Below are 24,237 nucleotides of genomic sequence, written 5' to 3'. Positions count from 1 at the left end.
TTCCCTGCAGCAAAGGGTGGCCAGGGGACACTTACCTGACCACTGAGACATACGCTGAGTTTCTGGGAAGACATTTTTCTCTTGCCCTCCTGCACTCCTCCCTCACACCTTCTTTTCTGATGGCACAGGGACAGGAAGCCTAGAAACGCAGCAGCCATCTGGAAATATGAGGTCACAAGCATGAGGAAGACAGCAGGTAGCCGACTGCCTCCTGAAATTCTGCTAAGATGCTTCTCGGGCAATTCAGTCACAACATGCCCAAAAAGGAAGTCTAGGTCTTTCCATTTCTACCTTTGGAATTTCCAATTTTGATAAATAGCATCGCCACCCATGTGTTGCTATTGTCAGAAACTTGGTGGATACCACTGACTGACTCTTCTCACTCCCAGTCTCCACAATTCTGCCTACCAAATATCTCCTCGCAGGCTCCTTGCATTCATTTTTTTTTTAATTGTGGCACGGGGGAAGGGGCACCATGTCCGGCTGCGAAGGTGGCAGGAAGAAGCCACTGAAACAGCCTAAGAAGCAGGCCAAGGAGATGGACGAGGAAGATAAGGCTTTCAAGCAGAAACAAAAAGAGGAGCAGAAGAAACTCGAGGAGCTAAAAGCAAAGGCCGTGGGGAAGGGGCCCTTGCCACAGGTGGAATTAAGAAATCTGGCAAAAAGTAAGCTGTTCCTTGTGCCTGAGGAGATGGTGACCCTTTATTTCATCCTTATTTAAACATCTATATTCCCTGCCATAACATCTTTTGCCACTTAAAGCTGGAATTAAGTGTTGTCTTGGAGCTGTTGTACATTTAAGAATAAACTTTTATAAAAAAAAAAAAAAAAAACTTAAAAAGAAACTGTGGCACAATACACATACAATTTACCATTTTAACCATCTTATTAAATTCTTTTTTTTTCTTGAGACAGGGTGTTACTCTGTCACTCAGGGTGGAGTGCAGCGGCACAATCTCGGCTCACTGCCACCTCTGCCTCCCGGGTTCAAGTGACTCTCCTGCCTCAGCCTCCCAATCCTTTTAATCTTTATTTTATTTTTTGTCGAGATGGGATTACAGGCGTGAGCTGCCACACTTGGTCATTTTAACCATTTTGAAGTATACAGTTCAGTGGGGTTTAACACATTCACAATGTCATGCAAACATCACCATTATCTAGTTCTAGAATCTTTTCATCACCCCAAAAGAAAGTCCCATATTCATTAAGCAGCACTTCCTATTCCTCCCTTCCTCCAGCTCAAGGCACTAATTTGCTTTGTGTCTCTAGATTGCCTATTCTGGATATTTCATAAAAATGAAACCATATAATATGTGGCATTTGTGTCTAACTTCTTTCATTCAGGATGTTTGCAAGGTTCATCCATGTTGTAGCATGTATCAGTACTATTCTTTTTGTGGCCAAATAATATTCCATTGTATGGATATACCACATTTTGCTTATGTATTCATCAGTTGAGGGACATTTGGGTTGTTTCTATCTTTTAGCTATTGTGAATAATGTTGCTACGAGCATTTGTGTATATGTTTTTGTTTGACCATCTCTTTTAAATTTTCAGGGTTATATACTTGAGAGGAATTGCTGGGTCATATGGTAATCTGTGTTTAACTTATTGAAGAACAATCAACAATTTTCCACAGCAGCTACATAATTTTACATTTCCACCAGCAACGTATGAGGGTTCCAATTTTTCTGCATCCTCACTACACTTATTATTTTCTGGTATTGTTTTTAATTATAGTCACCCTAGTGGGCGTGAAGTGGTATCTCACTGTGGTTCTAAGTTATATTTCCCTCCTGACCCATGATGTTCAGCATCTTATCATTTCCTTTGTTGGCCACTGTATACACTTTTTCTTTGGAGGAAAGTCTATTCGAGCCCTTTGTCCATTTTTATTTATTTTTAGTTTTTTGAGACAGGGCTCTGTCACCCAGGTTGGAGTGTAGTGGTATGATCATAGCTCATTGCAGCCTCAACCTCCTGGGCTCAAGCGATCCTCCCACCTCAGCTTCCCAAGTCGGTAGGGCTACAAGTGAATGCCACCATGCATAGCTAATTTTTAAATTTTTTGTAGAGATCGGGTCTAACTCTTTTGCCCAGGCCTGTCTTGAACTTCTGGCCTCAACAATCCTCCTGCCTCAGCCTCTCAAAATGCTGGGATTGCAGGTATTAGCCACCACACCCAGCTGCACATTTTACTTACTTTTTAAAAAAATGGCACCTCACTCTGTCACCCAGGCTGGAGAGCAGTGGCATGATCCTGGCTCACTGCAACCTCCACCTCCCAGGTTCAAGCAACTCTCCTGCCTAAGCCTCCCAAGTAGCTGTGATTACAGGCGTATGCCACCATGCCTGGCTAATTTTTGTATTTTTAGTAGAGACAGCGTTTTACCATGTTGGCCAGGCTGGTCTTGAACTCCTGACCTCAAGTGATCCGCCCACCTCAGCCTCCCAAGGCTGAGGATTACAGGTGTGAGCCACCACGTCCAGCCTCCACCTGCACATTTAAAATGGAATTGTTTGGTTTTTAGTTGTAAGCGTCCTTTATATATTCTGGATATTAGACCCTTATCAGATGTGTGATTTGGTGAATATTTTCTCTGTTCTGTGAATTGTCTTTTCAGTCTCTTGGTAGTATCCTTTGATGCTACAGGGGCCAATGGAAAATTTCCCCTTTGCCCTCTGAAGGTCTGCTGAAAAATCACCTGAAAAAAGGCAGATTAATAAGGGAAAATGATATGCAAACTTATTAGCCTGCATGGGAAAAAACCATAGAATGATTGCCCAACCCCACAATGGGGCACGGATAGTCACATTCCCTTCTTCTTAGTGGGGAAGGGAGACAAAGAATCGTGGATAATTTTAGCGGGGATAGTAACGGAATTTTAGGGGAATTCAATGGGCTTGAAGAACAAAGTCTGTCTGAAGGACAAAGTCTGCTGAACCCACAGAGCCGACAATGGTTTGTGACAAAAGTCTGTCCAGGTGTGTTAACAGATTTCAGTCTTTCTGCGACATGAGTTCAGTTAATGAAAACTCAAGGAAGGGACCGGAAGTAATTACTTTCTTCTTCTTCTTCTTCTTCTTTTAAAAGTAGTTAGCATTTAATGAACCTCCCCCTCCATGTGGCTTCAAGCCACCAGGACACAGGACCCCCAACTCCCTTAAATCTCCTCAGCTCTTCTGCTGAAGAATTTGGCCTTCACGATGACAGGCTGCTTTGGGAGCTTTTCCTTTCCCAGAACTTTGCAGTAGCCCGATCGCACCACATCAATGATGGGAGCAGCCCCTGTCTAGTTTTTAGCAGCATTCCCCCGTGTCTGCTCACTCACCAAAGTCCACAGTTTGTCAAGGTTGACAGGTGGGCAGAAGCTCTGGCTCCTCTTTAAGTGGTAATGCCTCATACCGACTTTCCCAAAGTAGCCTGGCTGGTATTTGTCGAAGCTGAGCCTGTGGTGATGCAGACCACCAGCATTACCATGGCCTCTGGGGTGCTTCTGGTGCTTCCCTGTGCGGCCGTGGCCGTGGCTCACGTGGCCCCGAAGTTGCCAGGTCTTCCTCAGTCTGGATGGCATGTTGGCGGCCTGAATGAAAGAGCAATTGCTTTCTTCCTTGGTGAGTCCAGGCTTTAGGCAGATTTGAGAACTTAGAGAACTTCATCCTGAGCTTAGGGAGAGATGAAGGATCGAGAGGCAGGAGGCAGGGGGAAGGTCAGAGAGACCTTGAGGCTTCTTGCTCAGTTCAGCAGGTCAAAGCGCCATACTTTGGGGTATCGGTTTTTGAGCCCCAACAATGTATAAAAGTTTTCCACTTTGTTGAAGTCCAATTCATCTTTTTCTTCTGGTGCTTGTGCTCTAAGTATCTTACATCTACTTTTGAGTGTTTTATTCCATGGACAGAGCACAAGGATATTTTAAATACCTAAATCTGATAATGATCCCTTGCTTCACACCTTCAATAGTTTCCCACTGTATTTAAGATAAAGTTCAAAATCCTCGCTATGGACTACAAGGCTATGCATGATTTGGTCCCCGACCTCCTTTTGGCCTCATTTTTCCTTATTTTTTCCTCACCTTTTCTGCCTTCAGTTTCTCAGGTATAGCAGGCTCTCTTAAATCCCAGGAACTTCTCACTTGCCATGGTCCCTGCCTGCAATGGTCGTCTTCCTCTCTTCTCTACTTCACTAATTCTAATACATTCATCATTTTAAGTGTCACCTCCACAGGAAAGCCTTCCTTAACCCTCTGCTCCAAACTTATTCCCAGCTGGCAAAAGGTGGAATTTTGCAAGCCGATTGTTAAATATTGCATTATAAATTAAGTGGCATATATTTACAATTAAGTTATAATAAAAACAAATGCAATAAACACTCAAAACTTTTCATGTTCTAATTATTTTATTACATTCTACATTTATGCTCCTGAGGTCACAATGGAAATAGAATGGAATGTGTGGTGGAAATAGAATGGAGCGGCCTGCTACTGTGTGTGCATCCTGTGCTAGCTAACCCTGCTGTGGTGGCAGGAGAACTTGACATCAGCCATGGTGGGAGTATTTGAGCAAAGACTACAAATCAGACTGGCTTAGTGAGGCTTTTTGGAAAGCAGGGGTTAATATTTACACTGCCAGTCAGATTTCCCATCACGTGCAGACATGGCATCTTGAACTTGTCTACTGTGGTCCTTTCCATGGATGTAATCTTTCAATTTATTATTTGAAATAGTATATTTAATGTCCGTGTTTCTCACAAGAATGTGAACTCTGGGAGGGAGTGGGGTACATATTGTTCCCTATTGATATCTGTATCTCTAGCACCTAGCACAGTTCTTGGCACTTGATACATACTTAATCATTTGTTGACAGAATGTCAATAAGACCCAAGAAGCAAAGTCCAATGTTTTAAATATAGATGGGTCGATGGCAGGGATTCATCTTGGAAAGTATAAAATTTTCCATTTCATTCATTGGCTACCTTGAGGATTTAAATATTGATGATCATTTGATTATATTCAAAGCTTACCAGGTTTAAACATTTCTTTGATGCCTTTTTAACTGGAATGATAGCTAGTGATGGCCAAAGGTGACTTGACCTTGGCTACGTATTAGTTTCATACGGCTGCCATAATAAAGTAAGCCACCCAAACTGGGTAGTTGAAGACAACAGGGACACATTCTGTCACAGCTCTGGAGGCTAAGAGTCTCAAAAATCAAGGTGTTCACAAGGCCATGCTCCCTCTGAGACTCTGGATAGACTCCTCCCCTGCCTCTTCCTAGCTTCTGGTGGTGGCCAGCAGTCCTTGGCATTCCTTGGCTTACAGCCGCATCACTCTAGTCTCTATATCCATCTTCACAGTGTCTCCTTCTCTTGTATTTTCTCAACATCTTCTTATAAAGACACCAGTCATATTGGATTAAAAGTTCACACTACTCCAGCAGGACCTCATCATAATTCATTACATCCAATTACTCTATTTCCAAATAAGGTCACATGGGGTCAGGATTTCAAGATTGCTTTTTTGGGGGACATAATTCAACCCATAATACCCTGCAAGTGGCCCGTTTCATATAGTGCATGCCCGGCACATTACAACCAACCGGGCCAGGCAGGTGCCCGCTCATCTGCACAGCTTCACGTAATTTGTCTATAAGGCTGTTTATTTCCTCTAGCTCCAGACCTTGCCTTAGTTATGAGTGGGGAGTATCTCAGAACCCCAAAATGACCTCAAGCCCAAATATAATCATTATATTTGTTTTGTTTGAAATAAACCCACAAACCATAACTGACAGGGATTGGAACCTGGCATAAAAGCACAAAGACATACTTTTAGCCCCAGGCTGGGATACCTGAGAAGAGGGAGCAACATTTGGGCCAATTCTATATAAGCATTGAAATGCCAGAATTGATCACTACCCTCAGGACACCACCAGTGAAAGAGGTGGTGAAGGTAGAGCTAGGCCCAGCCCAGCCCTTCTGGGTCATTTCCCTATAAAAGCAGGTTACGTTTCTATATCCTTCTGGGGACGTTTATTTTCAGTAAGAATTGGTATAGACAACATTTGTCAAGCTAGAAAGATCCAGAGATGTTATCCAAATCACCCCTTTATTCTACAAAACCCAGAAGGCCAGAGAGGGGGCCTGTCTTGCCCAGGGTCATCAGGTTAGAGAGTGGCAATGCCCAGGCTAGAACCCAGGTGGTCTCCATCCCGGGTACGTGCTTAATCCACTGCTTTGCCAGTAGCTTTGTGGTGTGAAGTCCATGGCTTCAATGACCAACAGCTTTTCCCTTGGTTCAAACGTAAGGTTAAAAACCCAAGGGAAGAGTATTGAGAGTGAACCAGTACAGACACGCTTCTGACATCCAGGAAACGACAGGCCTACTATGACTTCCTAATGAGAAGACAGAAAGTTACATATTCTTTTTCTTTTTTTTTCTGGTCAATACAACATAGTAGGATTGCTACCACTAGAAGCATTATGGAAGAACAAAACACATGAGTATTAATGAGGCAGGTTTAACTCTTACTAACAAAATACTATCTTTTTATATATATATATATATATATATAAAATAATCTTTGCAATCAATTCTAAAAGCACTAGATTTGGAGTTCTGCAATCCAATTTCATTTTATTTAGAGAATTAAAATTGTGAAATATGAGCAGGAAAACCATTATTGTCTGCTGTAATTGTACTCTTATATCCCGGAGACCAGCACAGCTCTCATTCTGCATTCCTGTGAAGGTAACTGAGCTAAAAGTGATTACCATTGTTAAACTAAATTTGGCCTGAGAAAAGCCACCATACTGGCATATTTGAGTCCTTACATAACAACTGCAACCAAACTTAGTATGTAATAAACTGAAAACCCAGCTTAGGAGTATGCTTTTGTAACAGCTAGCTGAGTCTCGGCCAATCACAGCAGCCATGCTTCAGTACCTCACTTCCATTTCCTGTACATCGCATTTCTGTTTCTGTTTATAAGTGTTATTCGAACAGAGTATTAAACTCCGTCGGAGCCCGTTTCTCTGAAACTGTTCTGGTGCTGAGAACTGCCTGATTCATGTTTTGCCCAATTAAACTCTACTAAATGTAATTTGTCAAATGTTTCTCTTTTAACATAATTATTAAGTGCTCTGATTTTTTAAAAAGGCTCTGGAAAATTTCTGGTTAAATGTGGCAGATTAGACACTTACTTGTATCTCCATTTTCTCATGAAATCCCACTAAAGTGATAGTAAAGGGGGAAAGAAGGCAAACCGCAAGTTCTAAGGGATTGGAAATGGAGACAACTGAGACCAAAAAAAAATCAACAGAAAAAAAAATTGGGAGCTGGAAAGAGAAGAATGTGCATGTCAGACTGATTTATCAAACCAAAGGAAACAGAACCCCAAGCCTGCCGTAGGAGAAGGCAGCAAGAAGGTAACTCGCTCTGCCAAACATGGCAGAACCCGGGACTCTGAAAGCAGGGGTGCAGAGAAGGGCTGAAAACAAGACAGCTTAAATAAATGGGAGCAGCAAGACTCCCAGATTTCCTCCTTGACCTATACAACAGATGATGCCCTCTCCCCAATCCTGGCAGGAGACTGGAGGTTCACTCTGTGGACAAACCAAATCAGAGAAGACTTAGGGATCCAAGCCAGGCCTGAGACACCCTATTGAAACTGGGTGAAAGTCTACATACCAAATGAAGAGATTTCATCCTCCTCCTCCTGCTGCACCCTCGGAGCACCAGCAGCCAGGCATATAAAATCCATGCAGGAGATGAGGGAATTTGACTTTGGAGCCTCTGACCAGTCCAAGTTAGATCCCGACAAGTGGGTAGTTGAGTGTGGGGTGGTGTTCCACTGTGAAGAGACTGGGCCTTGCCTCATCTCTTAAAGATGGTTCTCAAACTCAGCTCAAACATTAGAATCACCTGGAAAGCTTTAACATGTGCTAATGCCTGGAGATTCTGACTTAATTAGTCAGACGTACAGCCCCAACTCAGCAGTTTTAAATGTTCCCCAGGTGATTTCAATGTACAACTAAGCCTGAGAAACTCTACTTTAATAAAACCTATCCCTCAACACCTTCTTGTAAGTGCCTCATTCCTGATCTTTTCAAAGAACCAACTTTTAGTTTGATTGATTTGCTCTATTCTTTGTCCATTTTCTGTTTCATTGATTTCTGATCTTATTTCCTTTCTTCTGCTTACTTTGGGTTTAATTTGCCCTTCTTTTTCTAGTTTCTTAAGGTGGAAACTTAGAACACTAATTTTTGACCCTTTTTGTTTTCTAAAAGCAGCATTTAATGCTAAAAATTATCTTAAATCACTGCGATAGCTGCATCCCACAAATGTAATTATGTGGGGCTTTCACTTTTGTTCGGTTCAAAATATTTTCTAATTTCTCTCGTGATTTTCTTCCTTGGCTTATGGGTTATTTAGAAGTATGTTTGCTTAATTTCCAAGTATTTGGGGTTTTTCCAGGTATCTTTCTGTTATTGGTTTTAAGTTTAATTGTGTTGTGGTCAGATAATATGCTTTGTATAATTTTGATCTTTTTTTATGTATTAAGACTTGTTTTATGGCTCAGAATATGTTCTACTTTGGTGAATGTTTTATGTTCACTTAAAAAGAATGTGTATTCTGTTGTTGGGTGGAATGTTCTATAGTTGTCAATTAGTCAAATCAGTTGAGAGTGTTATACAAATTGCCTATATCCTTATTTTTTTTTTTTTGCATGTTAGTATTGTCATAAATTTTACTTTACAGGTATTTTAAACCCTGCAATACTTCTTTTTTTAAATGTAAATAATTATATTCAAAATAAAATTTAAAATAAGAAAAAAGTCTTCTATAATTACCTACATATTTATAATTTTCAGCATTCTTCATTCCTTTTTGTACATTTTATTTTCATTTATTTATTTATTTTAGAGACAGGGTCTTACTCTGTCATCTAGGCTGCGGTGCAGTGGTGCAATCATAGCTCACAGTAACATTGAACTCCTGGATTCAAAGGATCCTCCTGCCTTAGCCTCCTAAATAGTTAGGACTACAGGTGCATGCCACCATGCCTCGCTAATTTTTAAATTTTTTGTAGAGATGGGATCTGGCTATGTTGCCAGGCTGGTCTTGAATTCATGACCTCAAGCAATCCTCCCTCCTCAGCCTCCCAAAGTTCTGGGATTAGAGACATGAGCCACCACAGTTGGCCGGCATTCTTCATCCTTACGTGTAAATTCAAATTTCCATTTGGTATCAATTTATTTCCTCTTGAAGAACTTCCTTTAACATTGTTTTGTATTGCAGGCTTGCTGGCAATGAATTCTCTCTGCTTTTGGTTGTTTAAAAAAGCTACACGAGCAGCCAACAAACATGAAAAAATGGTCATCATCACTAATCATCAGAGAAATGAAAATCAAAACCACAGTGAGGTACCACCTCACACCAGTCAGACTGGCCATTATTTTTATATTTTTTAATTATACTTTAAGTTCTAGGGTACATGTGCACAATGTGCAGGTTTGTTACATATGTATACATGTGCCACGTTGGTGTGCTGCACCCATTAACTCATCAGCACCCTTCAACTCATCATTTACATCAGGTATAACTCCCAATGCCCTCCCTCCCCCCTCCCCCCTTCCCACAATAGGCCCCGGTGTGTGATGTTCCCCTTCCCGTGTCCGAGTGATCTCAACGTTCAATTCCCACCTATGAGTGAGAACATGCGGTGTTTGGTTTTCTGTTCTTGCGATAGTTTGCTGAGAATGATGATTTCCAACTGCATCCATGTCCCTACAAAGGACACAAACTCATCCTTTTTCATGGCTGCATAGTATTCCATGGTGTATATGTGCCACATTTTCATAATCCAGTCTGTCACTGATGGACATTTGGATTGATTCCAAGTCTTTGCTATTGTGAATAGTGAGAATGGCCATTATTAAAAAAGCCAAAAAATAACAGTTGCTGGCAAGGCTGTGGAGAAAAGGGAACACTCATACACTGTTGGTGGGAATGTAAATTAGTGCAGCCACTGTGGAAAGCAGTTTGGAGATTTCTCAAAGGACTTAGAACTACCATTTGACCCAGCAATCTCATTACTGAGTATATGCCCAAAGGAAACTAAATCATTCCACAAAAAAAAAAAAAAAAAAAAAATGCATTCATATGTTCATCACAGTTCTGTTCACAATAGCAAAGACATGGAACCAACCTAGGTGTCCATCAATGATAGAATGGATAAAGAAAACGAGGTGCATAAACACCAGGGAACAAAACCATGTCCTTTGCAGCAACATGGATGCAGCTGGGGGCCATTACCCTAAGAGAACTAACACAGGGACAGAAAACCAAATATTGCATGTTCTCACTTATAACTGGGAGCTTAACATTGACTACATACGGACATAAAAATGGAAACAATAGACACTGGGGACTACTAGAGTGGGGAGGGAGGGGGATATGGACTGAAAAACCACCTGTTGGGTACTATGGCCACTACCTAGGTTACTTTGAAGATACACTTCAGTGTCTTATGAATTGTGTAGTTTCTATTGAGGTCTACTTTGTTTGTTTGTTTGTTTGCTTTCCTGAGACAGAGTCTCGCTTTGTCACCCAGGCTGGAGTGCAGTGGCGCGATCTCAGCTCACTGTAACCTCTGCCTCCTGGGTTTAATCAATTGTCCTGCTTCAGCCTCCCTAGTAGCTGGGATTACAGGCACGTACCACCACAACCAGCTAATTTGTTGTTGTTGTTATTATATTTTTAGTAGAGACAGGGTTTCACCATGTTGACCAGGCTGGTCTCAAACTGGCTGGTCTTGAACTCCTGACCTCGTGATCCACTCATCTTGGCCTCCCAAAGTACTGGGATTACAGGTGTGAGCCACCGTGCCCGGCCGAGGTCTACTTTAATTTTTATCTTCAGTTTCTGAATGTAAATTTCCCCCCCTCTGGCTGCTTTTGTGATTTTTCTCTTTATTATTGATTTTTTGCCATTTGTGATTTTCTTAATGCTTCTTCTACTTGCAATTGAGATTCTTGGATCTGTGTATTCATAGTTTTAATCAAATTGGGGACTTTAAAAAAAGCCATTCTTTTCTCAAATATGTTTCTGTACTCCACACACCCCACCCCTGCCATGACATGTATGTTAGAAAGCTTGCCATTTTTACACAGTTTACTGGGGCTCTATTCAATGTTTTCTGTCTTTTTGTCTCTCTGCGTTTCATTTTAGGTAGTTTCTATTGCTATATCATCAAGTTTACAGATCTTTTCTTCTGCATTATCTAATCAGTGAATCTTACCCAGTGTACTTCTCATTTCAGATATGGAACAAAATATATATGATTTGATTTTCTTAGAGCAGTTTTAGGTTTACAGCAATATTAAAAGGAAGGTACAGAGACTTTTCATATACCCCTAACCCCACACTTGCACAGCCTCCCCTATTATCAACATTCCCCACAGAATGGGGCAATTGTTGCAATTGATGAACCAACATTGGCACTTCATGATCACCCCAAATCCATAGTTTTTCTTGGGTTCACTCATGGAGTTGCATATTCTGTGGATTTGGACAAATGTATGATGTGTTCCACCATTATAGTATCATACAGTGTACAGCCGTCTCTTGGTATATGTGGGGGATTGATTCCAGGACTGTCTGCATATAACCAAACCCACACTTACTCCGATCCCACAGTCAGCCCTGCAGAACCCACGTATATGAAAAGTTGGCAGTCCATATACTTAGGCTTTGCATCCCACAAGTACTGTATTTTCAATCTATGCATATTGTTGAAAAGAATATCGATGTATATCAATCCCTCATTGTTAAAGGGCCAACTATAGTTTCACTTCCCTAAAAATCCTCTGGGCTCCACCTATTTGTCCCTCCCTCCCCACTAGCCCCTGGCAACCACTGATCTTTTTCGTGTCTCCATAGTTTTGCCGTTTCCAACATGTCATTTAGTTGGGAACACACAGTATGTAGCCTTTTCAGGTTGGCTTCTTTCACTTAGCAATATACATCTAAGATTCTTCCATATCTTTTCATGGCTTGATAGCTCATTTCTTTTTAGCATTGAATAATACTCCATTGTCTGGATATACCACAGTTGATTCATTCACACACTGCAGGACATCTTGGTTGCTTCCAGGTTTTGGCATTTGTGAATAAAGCTGCTATAAACATCCACGTGCAGTTTTTCACATGGATATACATTTTTAGCTTCTTTGGGTAGATGCCAAAGAATACAATGCTGGATCATATGGTAAGAGTATTTTTAGTTTTGTAGGAAACTGCTAAACTGTCTTTTAATGTGGCTGGACCATGTTGCACTCCCATCAGCATTGCAGCAACGAGTAAGAGTTCCTGTTGCTCCACACCTTTGCCAGCATATGGTGTTGTCAGTGTTCTGGATTTTGGCCATTCTAGTAGATACGTAGTGCATTTCCCCTTTGACGGATGATGTGGAGCATCTTTTTATATGCTTGTTTTCCATCTATGTCTCTTCTTTGGTGAGGTGTATGTCAAGGTCGTTGGCCCATTTTAAAAATTGGGTTGTTTGTTTTCATATTGTTGAGCTCTTTGTGTATTTTGGATAAGAGTCCATTAGCAGAGGTGTCTTTTGGAAATATTTTGTCCCAGTCTGTGGTTTGTTTTCTCCTTCTCTTGACATTTTCTTTCATAGAGCAGAAGTTATAAATTTTAATGAAATCCAGCTTATTAATTATTTCTGTCATGGATCATGCCGTTGGTGTTGTATCTAAGAAGTCACTGCCATACCCAAGGTTATCTCGATTTTCTCCTGTAAGTTTATATAGTTTTGTGTTTTATATTTAGATCTAGGATCATTTTTAGTTAATTTTGTGAAGAATGTAAGGTTTATGTCTAGATATATTTTGTGCATGTGGCTGTCTAGCTGTTTCAGCACCATTTGTTGAAGAGACTATCGTTGCTCTATTCTGTTGCCTTTTCTCATTTGCCAGAGATCAGTACACTATATTTATGTGAGTCTATTTCTGGGCTCTCGATTCTGTTCCATTTGATCTACTTGTCTATCCTTCTGCCAACACCATACTAACTTTATTATAACTTCATAGTAAGGTTTGAAGTCAGGTAGTGTCAGTCCTTCACCTTTGTTCATCTCTTTCAATATTGTGTTGGCTATTCTGGGTCTTTTGCATCTCTGTATAAACCTTAAAATGAGTTTGTTGATATCTGCAAAATAATTTGCTAGGATTTTGATTGGGATTGCGTAGATTAAGTTGGGAAGAACTGACATCTGGACAATATTGGGTCTTCTGGTACATTAATATGGAATATCTTTTATTTAGTTCGCCTGTAAGGAATTAGTATAATTTCTTCCTTAAATATTTGGTAGAGGTTATCAGTGAATCCATCTGAGCATAGTGCTTTCCATTTTAGAAGGTTATTAATTGATTCAATTTCTTTAATAGATATAGGGCTATTTATATTATGTATTTCTTCTTGTGTGAGATTTGGCAGATTGTGTCTTTCAAGGAATTATTTCATTTAATCTACATTATCCAGTTTGTGGGCTTAGAGTTGTTCATTGTATTCCTTCATTATCCATTTGTTTGTTTGTTTGTTTGTTTGTTTGTTTGAGACAGAGTCTCACTCTGTTGCCCAGGCTGGAGTGCAGTGGTGTGATCTTGGCTCACTGCAACCTCTGCCTCCCAGGTTCAGTTGATTCTTGTGCCTTAGCCTCCCAGGTAGCTGGGAAAAGGTGTGCACCACCACGCCTGGCTAATTTTGTATTTTTAGCGATTCTTATGCCTCAGTCTCCCAAGTAGTTGGGATTACAGGCATGTGCTACCATGCCAGCTAATTTTTGTATTTTTAGTAGAAATGAGGTTACATCATGTTGGCCAGGGTGGTCTCAAACTCCTGACCTCAGATGATCCACCCGCCTTGGCCTCCCAAAATGTTGGGATTGCAGGCATGAGCCACTGTGCCCAGCCTAACAAATTTAAAATAATAGAATTTACACCAATGCCTGATTTCAGATCACAATGTTAAACTAAAAATCAGTAACAGAAAATTAACTGGAAAATCCCGAAATACATGGAAATTAAACAACACACTTCTAAATAACACGTGTCAAAGAAAGCTCAAGAAAAAATTAAAAATTTGTGAACCAAATGAAAATGAAGACACAACTTATCAGAATTTATGTGCTACAGAAAAAGCAGTGCTTTGAGGGAAATGTATAGCATTGAATGCATATATTAGAAAAGAAGAAAGATCTAAAATCAGTAATTTAAGTTTCCACCTTAGGAAACTAGAAAAAGTAAAGTAAATCCAAAGAAATAATAAGAATTAGAGCAGAAATCAATGAAATTGAAAACAGAAAATCAGTAGAGCAGATCAATTAAATTAAAAGCTGGTTCTTTGTAAAGATCAATAAATTTGATAAGCCTCTAGCCAAGCTGACTAAGAAAAAGAGAGGACATGCATTACTAACACCAGAAATGGAAGAGGGAAGGGACATCACTATAGATCCCATGGACATTAAAAGGATAACGAAGGGCTGAGCGCAGTGGCTCACACCTGTAATCCCAGCCCTTCCATATATCTGTATATCTATATAACTATATACCCTATTAGTTCTGTCCCTCTAAGAGAACCCTGACTAATACAGTGACAGAGTGAGACTCAATCTCAAAAAAAAATTACTAGAGTATGTTTTACGGATCAGAACATAGCCTGTCTTGGTGAATGTTCTATGTAAGCTTGAGAAGAAAGTATATGCTGCTGTTGTTGGATGAAACAGTCAATTACATCTAGTTGATTGAGAGCATTATAGATATATAACAGAGTTCAACTATATCTCAACTGATTTTTTTTTCCTTCTGGATCTGTCCATTGCTGATAGAAGGGTGTTGAAGTCTCCACCTATGATAGTGGGTCCATCAATTTCTCATTGCAGTTCTCAGTTTTTGCCTCATGTAGCTTGATGCTCTGTTGTTAGGTATGTACATGTCAAGGATTGTTATGTCTTCTTGGGGAACTGACCCCTTTATCATTTTGCCCTTCTTAATCCCCGATAATTTTTCTTACTTTGAAGTCTGTTTTGTCTGAAATTAATATAGCTACTCTTCCTTTCTTTTGATTAGTGTTAACTTCATATGCTATTTTCCATTCACTTAAATTTAGTGTGTATGTGCTATTATATTTAAAGCAGTTTCTTATAGATAACATAGAGTTGGGTCTTGTTTTTTTGACGAACCTTGACAATCTGTCTTTTAATTGGTGTATTTAGACCACTGGTTTTCAAAGTAATTGTTGAAATAGTTGGATTAATATCTACCATATTTGTTATTATTTTCTATTTGTTGCCCTTGTTCTTTTTTTCTGTTTCTGCCTTCTATTCTTTTTCTGCCTTTTGTGATTTTATTGTATTTTATTTATCTTCTTTATTACTTCTTGCAGAGCAGGGCTAACTGATAGGCATGACCCATAGTGCCCAGAGTCAGTCCTTTTGTGATTTATTTTATTTATTTATTTATTTATTATTGAGACAGCATCTCACTCTGTTGCCCAGGCTGGAGTGCAGTGGTGTGATCTCAGCTCATTGCAATCTCCGCCTCCCGGGTTCAAGCGATTCTCCTGTCTCAGCCTCCTGAGTAGCTGGGATTACAGGTGCATACCACCATTTCTGTCTGATGTTTGTATTTTTAGTAGAGATGAGGTTTTGCCATGTTGACCAGGCTGGACTTGAACTCCTGATCTCAAGTGATTCACCTGCCTTGGCCTCCCAAAGTGCTTGGATTATAGGCATGAGCCACTGTGTCTGGCCCTTTATATGATTTTAATCGGACATTTATATTATTCTATTTTCTCTCCCTTTTTTGGCATTTAGTTACGCTTATTTATTTACTTTTTCTAGTGGTTACCCTGGAGTTTGCAAAAAGGATTTACAATGAATCCAAGTCTGCTTTCAAATAACACTACACAGGTAGCATGAGTACCTTTTAATAACAAAATATAGAATAAGCATCCCAAATCCGAAAATCCAAAACCAGAAATGCCCCAAAATCTTAAAGTTTTTGAACACTGACATGGCACTCAAAGGAAATGCTCACGGGGGCATTTTGGACTTTGGATTTTCATATTTGGGATGCTGAACCAGTAAGTTTAAGGCAAACATTTCAAAATCTGAAAAAAATCTGAAATCCAAAACACTTCTGTTCTCAAGCATTTTGGATAAGGGATACTCAAACTGTAATCCTATGTCTTCTCTCCTGTCCCTTGTATCTTTGCTGTCATTCATTTTACTTACATATAAGCAAGTATACACACATAAGATACATACATAAGAATAGCAATTGAATACATTGTTGCTACTATATTTTGAACAAACTGTTATCTGTTAGAAAGATGTAATTGAGTTTTTCTCAGTTCCTCTCCCCAGTTAGATGGAACAGGACGGCTACAGCGGGCCAGAGTTGTCTTTCCCTTCTCCAAGGTCAGTTAGGCTCTGAAAGAACCCCAGCATATAAGGATCTGGATAAATAGTTTCTCCTGAGGGCAGGCGTTGTTAAGAAGAAAATGCTTTGGCATATTTCAAAATAGTTCCTTTTCCTCTCCCCTTGCCAGAATCATAAGGGACTTTTTTCCTCCAGTATTTACTGCTGGAACATGGTCAAGCTCCTGGAGGTAAAACTCACAAAAGTGTGGCTACTTCCCTATGACTGGGTCCTCCTGGAGTTTTTTTGTTTGTTTGTTTGTTTGTTTGTTTGTTTGTTTGTTTGTTTTGAGACGGAGTCTCGCTCTGTTGCCCAGGCTGGAGTGCAGTGGCGCAATCTCGGCTCACTGCAAGCTCCGCCTCCCGGGTTCACGCCATTCTCCTGCCTCAGCCTCCTGAGTAGCTGGGACTACAGGCGCCCGCCACCAGACCCGGCTAGTTTTTTGTATTTAGTAGAGACGGGGTTTCACTCTATTAGCCAGGATGGTCTCGATCTCCTGACCTCGTGATCCGCCCACCTCAGCCTCCCAAAGTGCTGGGATTACAGGCGTGAGACACCACGCCCGGCCCCCTCCTGGAGTTTTTAACGTTCAGACTTGTCCATGCCCAGCCTCCGGAAATTAATCAATTACAGTTCAGGTTTTCCCTCCTAAGACCGGAGCCTACAGCAGTTTCTGCTCTTGAGTCTCTGCCCAGTAAGCTGTGACTCCTTCCAGTGGCCTCTGTGTCTTTCCAGTCTTGAGGACAGTGGTTTGCCCTGTGTCCTCCCCTCTCCTACAGATCCAGGAAGAGCTGGTTTTTCAGCCTGTTCAGCTTTGTACTTGTTAGGATGGAGCGGCAACTTCCAAGCTCTGTACATGCGGAATGGAAACTGGAAGTCTCCATTTCAGATACTTTTCATCCCTAAAAATCTCCCATTTGATTTTTTGTAACCTTCCATTTCACTTCTCATTATGTCCATGTCCTTGGGCATAGAAAGCACATTTATAACAGCTGCTTTCATGTTCTTGCATCATCATTAACAATTCTTTTCTGTTTTTAATGACGTATTTTTCATTTGTTCTTGCATCATCATTAACAATTCTTTTCTGTTTTTAATGACGTATTTTTCATTTAGTCATAGGCCTCACGTTCCTTCTTCTGCACATGGCTCATGACTTTTGACTGAATGCCAAACACGGTGAATTTTATATTGTCAAGTGCTGAACTTTGAATTCCTTTAAAGAGTATTGAACTTTTCCTGGCAGGCAGTTTCAGTTACTTCTAGATTAGTTTTATCCTTTTGAGGTTTTTTTCTCTTTTAAGGTAGTTCTAGAGCCTGTCACCCTAAAGCAATTAGCTCTACTTTTAAGTCACAGCCCTCCTGGGGTCTTGGGTATTCATAAGACCTCTCTACTCTAACTGGCGGGAGCCTGAATGGTTTTCAGTGCTATGTGATATCTGAGATTATTTGTCTCAAAGTTCCTTGAAGGTTTCCCTCTTGGAGGTTGTTTCCTTCTTGGAGGTTGTTCTTGTCCAGCCTAGTGGAACTTCACCATATACATAAACAGATTGGTCTTCAGCCTAAATCTCAAGAGAGTCCCCATGTAGATTTCCAGAATTCAGTGAAATTCCTGTCTTTTAGGTATTCTGCCCTGAAAAATTTAGCCACTTTGACCTCACCAAACTACAGTCTCTGTTTAGATTTCCCCTCTGTATCAGTCTGTTTTGTATTGCTATAAAAGAATACCTGAGACTGAGTAATTTATAAAGAAAGAGATGTATTTGGCTTAGAGTTCTGCAGACTGTATAAGAAGCATGGCGCCAACATCTACTCAGTTTCTGGTGAGTCCTCAGGAAGCTTTTATTCTTGGCAGAAGACAAAGAGGAAGCAAATGTGTCACATGGTGACAGAGAGAGCAAGAATGAGGGGAGAAGGTTCCAGGTTCCTTTAACCCACTAGCTCTCAGCATGAACTAATAGACTGAGAACTCACTCATCACCAAAGGGATGGTACCAAGCCATTCATGAAGGATCCTCCACTAATGACCCAAACAACTCCTGCTAGGCCCTATCTCCAACACTGGGGATCACATTTAAACATGGGATTTTGAGGGCACAAATATCCAAACCACATTACCCTCTGTGAACCTCAGTCTAGGCATTATCTCCAGGCAGAGGCCCACGTAGTGAAAGCTCCCCTCACTTGCTCCCCTTTTCTCCATGATCACAGCCCTATGCTTCCCACTGGCCTATATCCAAAAAAAGTTTCTTCTCTTTTTTTCTTTCAGTTTTCTAATTGTTTATGGTGAGACGGTACTTCTGTGTCATTTTACTTTCTTGTCACTGGGAGAACAAGTACCTGTCTCGTTCTTTCCAGCAATGGATTACCAGATTGTGGGAGCCTCCAAAAGGAAACATAGAGACTAAAACAAGGGTGAAAAAGGAACCAAACAAAATAGATAATATAGGGAATAGAAGAAAACATTTTAAAAGTTATAATTAAAAATATTCAGAGACTGAAGAGAAAACACTGCAATACATGAAAGAACAGGATGTCATAATTTTCTTTTTACATGCAGAGGATAAGAATGTTTTTAAAATTTAAAATGTTAGAAGAAATTTAAATCTCAATAGAAGGCATCAAATGTACAATTAAAGAAAATTTTCAGGCAGTTGAACAAAAAGACAGAGAAAATACAAAAGAGACAAAACTATTACAGTATTCGTTGAGAGCCCAAATTTTCAATTAAAAGGGTCTCTAGGAAAAGAGAATAGAAAAAAAATGAAGGGCAGAGACTATGTAAAAAGAAAAAAAATTACCAGACTGAGCCTCAGGGGCATCTAGATTTAAAAGGACCACTGACTGCCCAGCTCAATGAATTTTAAAAAGATCTACACCAAGGTATACCACGATAAAGGTCTAGGACATCTGAGAAAAAAAAGAAGACTTCAAAAGCATACAATGGATCAGAAATCAGAATGGCATAGCAACACAGGACACTAGAGGACCATGTCCCAATGCCCACCACCTCTAAGAGGACAATTTTCACCCATAATTTTATACCCAGACAAACTATCAACCAAATATGAGGATATAATGAAGACAATTTCAAACACGCAGGGTAACAAAAATTTTACCTTCTATTCCTTCTTTCTCATGAAGGAACAGGAGAATGTGCTCCATCAGTTAGGCTGAAACACCCAGAGGAAGACACAGGATCCAGAAAACCAGAAACCTCTAGCAGGAGATTGTGGGAAGACCCAAAATAATGCAGAAGGGAAGCTCTGGGGTTACAGCTGTGCAGCAAGCCCAGGAACAATCAGTGTGGAATGACTCCGAGGGGATGATTTCAAAAATAAAATATACAAACTGTATTTTATTGTATTGCAAGGAGTTTTGTTTAGCATGTTATTTAGAATTATGAAGGCAGATATAAAAAATCATGAAAAGGGCTGAAAATAGTTTCTTCTGGGTAGTGAGAACTGGAGATCAGGAAGGCTGGGGGGAGGTGAGCATATTTTTTGCCTCAGCTGTGTGCTTTTTGAGTTTTAAATCTTTATTCATGTATTATTTTGGTCTTTTTTTTTTTTTTTTCTCTTTTTTGAGACAAGGTCTGGCTCTACCAGGCTGAAGTGCAGTGGCGTGATCTTGGCTCACTGCAACCTCTACCTCCTGGGCTCAAGCCATCCTCCCACCTCAGCCTCCCAAGTAGCTGGGACTACAGGCATACACCACCATGCCTGGCTAAGTTTTGTATTTTTGCAGAGACGGAGTTTCACTATGTTGTTCAGGCTGGTCTTGAATTCGTGAGCTCAAGCGATCTGCCCGCCTTGGCCTCCCAAAGTGCTGGGATTACTGGTGTGAACCACCATGCCTGACCAATAAATTTTTTAAAATTGAAAGGTAAGAGCAAGAAATCTTTATTTTAAATAAATGTTTATTTTTTGTATTCCTTAAAAACAAAGCAAAAATCACAAGTTTAATATTAATCCTTTGAAACACTGTACACCAAACAAAGCCACCTTACTCATACAGCAAGCTGGTCTAAGTTCTCTTCTGTTTGCCGGATGATTCTCAATAATTTCTGCAAACAGATTCCTCTTCAACAGATTATATGCAAGAGGTAAAAGCTGGCCAGCAATTTTATGAAAATAATGTGAGTCATAGCAAAAGAGGTCCATTTTCTCAACTGAAGCCCCATGCCATAATCAGATTCATTAGCAAACTGCACAAAAGTCATCATTTCCTGAATGGGAGCAAAAGCTTTTAGTCTCTCCTCGTCACTTATAGCCTCAATTATTTTCCTGCAAATTCTCTTGAGGTCGGTGGTAAGAGGCCTAGAAATCCAAGTTTGCATATACCGAAGACATTCCTTGCACAAATTCTTTCCTGATCTCCCAAAGGACGCAAGTATAACTGTTATGTGAGGTCAGACCTCATGGGGCTTTGACTCCATGGGCGCAGTAGTTTAGGTCCTGGTCTTTTAGCCCTGCAGATCTGCCCCATTGACAGCCTAATGTCAAGTGATGCTGGACTGCTGAAAACTGTAGTACCCTATGTGAATTTATGAGACTGTACTGGAAAGTCAATTTAGTCATTTACAGTGAGAAATATAACTGTCAAGAATGATTGGAAATTCTTGTTAGTAAGTCTGCACATTCTTTCCTTAATAGGGGAGCATAGTTGAGAAAATCTAATTACATTCAGGAGTTTGCTTAAGAAAAAAGGAATGAAATGGAAGAAGAGCATCACAGAGTCCTCAGAAATATTTTAAGCAGACCATGGTAGCCTGATGAGTAACCTTTCTCCTTTAATAGCTATCAAAGATCAGCAATCTTCTTCTGTAAAGGATTGGATAGTCCATATTTTCAGATTTTGCAAGCCATCTCTGTTGGAACTGCTCAACTCTGCAGTTGCAGAGAGGCATGGGTGATAGGTAAACGAGTCAGCGTGGCTGCATTCTTACAGAATTCCCTCTGGATATCATGCAGACTACAGCTCCGTGGGGGTGACCAGATCTCTCCTCCACACAGTCTGAAGATGATACATTCTTACTCTCAGACCCACTTTCTTCATTTCAGTAAGCTTTTGTAATGCCTTTAAGCTCTGAGACAAGAGAAAAATTGATCTGATTTTAGTTCTGAGTATCTGGGTTAGGTAAAGGAAAATATCTTAAAGTCCATAGTTAACTGGCTTCCAAATCACCCTGTATGGAAAGTTATTTGGGAGATTTTTTTTTTATTATTATTATTTTTTAGACAGAGTCTCACTCTGTCACCCAGGCTGGAGTGCAGTGGTACAATCTTGGCTCACTGCAACCTCTGCCTCCCGGGTTCAAATCATTCTCCTGCCTCAGCCTCCTGAGTAGCTGGGACTACAGGTGCACGCTGCCACACCCAGCTAATTTTTTGTATTTTAGTAGAGATGGGGTTTCAACGTGTTGCCTAGACTGGTCGTGGACTCCTGAGCTCAGGCAATCTGCCCACCTCGGCCTCCCAAAGGGCTGGGATTACAGGTGAAGGGGTGGCCTGCCCCTCCACACCCGCGGGTGTTTTTCATTAGGTGGAACGAGAGACTTGAGAAAAGAAATGAGACACAGAGACAAAGTATAGAGAAAGAAAAAGTGGGCCCAGGGGACCGGCGCTCAGCATACAGAGGACCCACGCCGGCACCAGTCTCTGAGTTCCCTCAGTATTTATTGATCATTATCTTTACCATCTTAGAAAAAGGGAAGTGGCAGGATAATAGGATCATCGTAGGGAGAAGGTCAGCAGTAAGACATATGAATAAAGATCTCTGTGACATAAGTTTAAGGAAAAGTGCTGTGCCTTGATATGCATATGTAAACATCTCCATAAACCTTTTTAGTGCAGAAAGAGCAGCATTGCGCTAGCACATCTCACCTTTCGCCCTAAGGCGGTTTTCTCCTTTCTCAGTAAACAGAACACACAGATGTTACACCGAGATGTTCCATTGCCCAGGGACAAGCAGGAGACAGATGCTTTTCTCTATCTCAATTGCCAAGAGGCCTTCTTTCCTCTAATACTAGTCCTCCTCAGCACAGACCCTTCACGGGTGTCAGGCTGGAGACGATTAGGTCTTTCCCTTCCCATGAGGCCATATTTCAGACCATCGCATGGGGTGAAACCTTGGACAATACCTAGCTTTCCTAGGCAGAGGTCCCTGTGACCTTTGGCAGTGTACGTGTCCCTGGGTACTTGAGATTAAGAGAATGGTGATGACTTTTCACAAGCATCCTGCCTTCAGGCACTTGTTTACCAAAGCACACCCTGCACAGCCCAAAATCCATTAAACCTTGAGTCACCACAGCACATGTCTCTTGCAAGGACAGGGTTGGGGGTAGGGTCACAGATTAACAGCATCTCAAATACGGAACAAAATGGAGTCTCTTATGTCTACTTCTTTCTATACAGACACAGTAACAGTCTGATCTTTCTTTTCCCCACAACAGGCACGAGCCATCACACCCTGGGAGATTTTTTTCATAGAGGCAATGGGCATACAAATGATGAATATAAGTTCTTGTGTCTTGTTAGAGAGTAGCATTCTTCCCTCCTTCATCCTTCTTCCCTCCTTCATTTCCTTTCTTTCTTCCCGAATGGTCTCCTTCTTAAGCCTCTGAATTTCCAGTCATCATTGTTAATGTCTTATTTGTCTTTACCCTAAATGTTTTACCGACCTTTTGAGATACATTATTACAAGCATCTGGTGTACCCAGCTTTCCTTTGAAAAGTGGTTACAGCGTTTGTTATTACTGGGAGAGAAAGGCTGCCCGTGTCAACTATGCACTTGTGTTGGGCTGGGAGGTACAATTGGGGAGCTGCCTAGCAGAGATAAATAATGTAGGCTCCATCTGTAGGGAATGCATCCTGTCCACCCTGAAGATGTCTGTACCAACAGTTACCAAAATGCTTCCCAGACCCTGCTTCAACCCCATTAGAGGGCAAGACGCTGTTTCAATATGATAAAGTGAAATATTTTCCTTACCCCCTAGTGTCACAGAGCCCCAAATCCAAGACAAAGCAGATTTTTAGAGAAATACCATATGGTCAGATCGTTCAGGAATGGTAATTGCTCCTTTTTCTAATCCCCAGGAGTCCCCAGTATTGATTCCATAAACTGCTTCCTTGGGATTTTATCCTGGGATTTCCCAGGATATGTTTTGAAACTGCTTACTCCCTTTTACAAATTCATGTCATATTGATCCAGAGGACTGGCTTCTTATAGATATCCAGCCCCAGTGAGAGTCACAAATCTGAAGGGGATTGAGACCACTCATGTGTTCATTGATGGGCCGGGTGCTCTGAACAAATGAAGTTTATTCACTGAAAAATATATATTTTGGCCGGGTGCGGTGGCTCACGCCTGTAATCCCAGCACTTTGGGAGGCTGAGGTGGGTGGTTCACGAGGTCAAGAGATGGAGACCATCCTGGCCAACATGATGAAACCTCATCTCTACTAAAAACACAAAAATTAGCTGGCCTTGGTGATGTGAGCCTATAGTCCCAGCTACTTGGGAGGCTGAGGCAGGAGAATGGCGTGAACCCGGGAGGCGGAGGTTGCAGTGAGCCGAGATCACGCCACTGCACTCCAGCCTGGCGACAGAGCAAGACTCTGTCTCAAAATATATATATTTTATACCTGCTACGTGCCAGGCATTGTTCTAAGTGGTAGGAACCCTGCTGTTAATGAAACAGCATGTTTTGCTTTAATGAAGCTTATGTTATGTGAGGTGGGGAATGAGGA

At 40.9% G+C, this 24,237-nt stretch overlaps 2 pseudogenes; one reads left to right on the top strand and one right to left on the bottom strand.

Moving 5' to 3' along the window:
* The first annotated feature begins 475 nt into the window (after positions 1 to 475).
* Positions 476 to 831, top strand: LOC112425446 (translation machinery-associated protein 7-like; annotated as a pseudogene).
* A 2,301-nt stretch (positions 832 to 3,132) lies between these two features.
* LOC112425442 (large ribosomal subunit protein uL15-like) lies at positions 3,133 to 4,134 on the bottom strand (annotated as a pseudogene).
* Between the last annotated feature and the right edge of the window lie 20,103 nt (positions 4,135 to 24,237).

The sequence above is a fragment of the Macaca nemestrina genome, chromosome 6 (genome assembly GCF_043159975.1).
Source record: "Macaca nemestrina isolate mMacNem1 chromosome 6, mMacNem.hap1, whole genome shotgun sequence".
Taxonomy (NCBI): Eukaryota; Metazoa; Chordata; class Mammalia; order Primates; family Cercopithecidae; genus Macaca; species Macaca nemestrina.
Note: the sequence above shows the minus strand (reverse complement) of the source record. Positions and strands in the feature narration are given on the sequence as shown.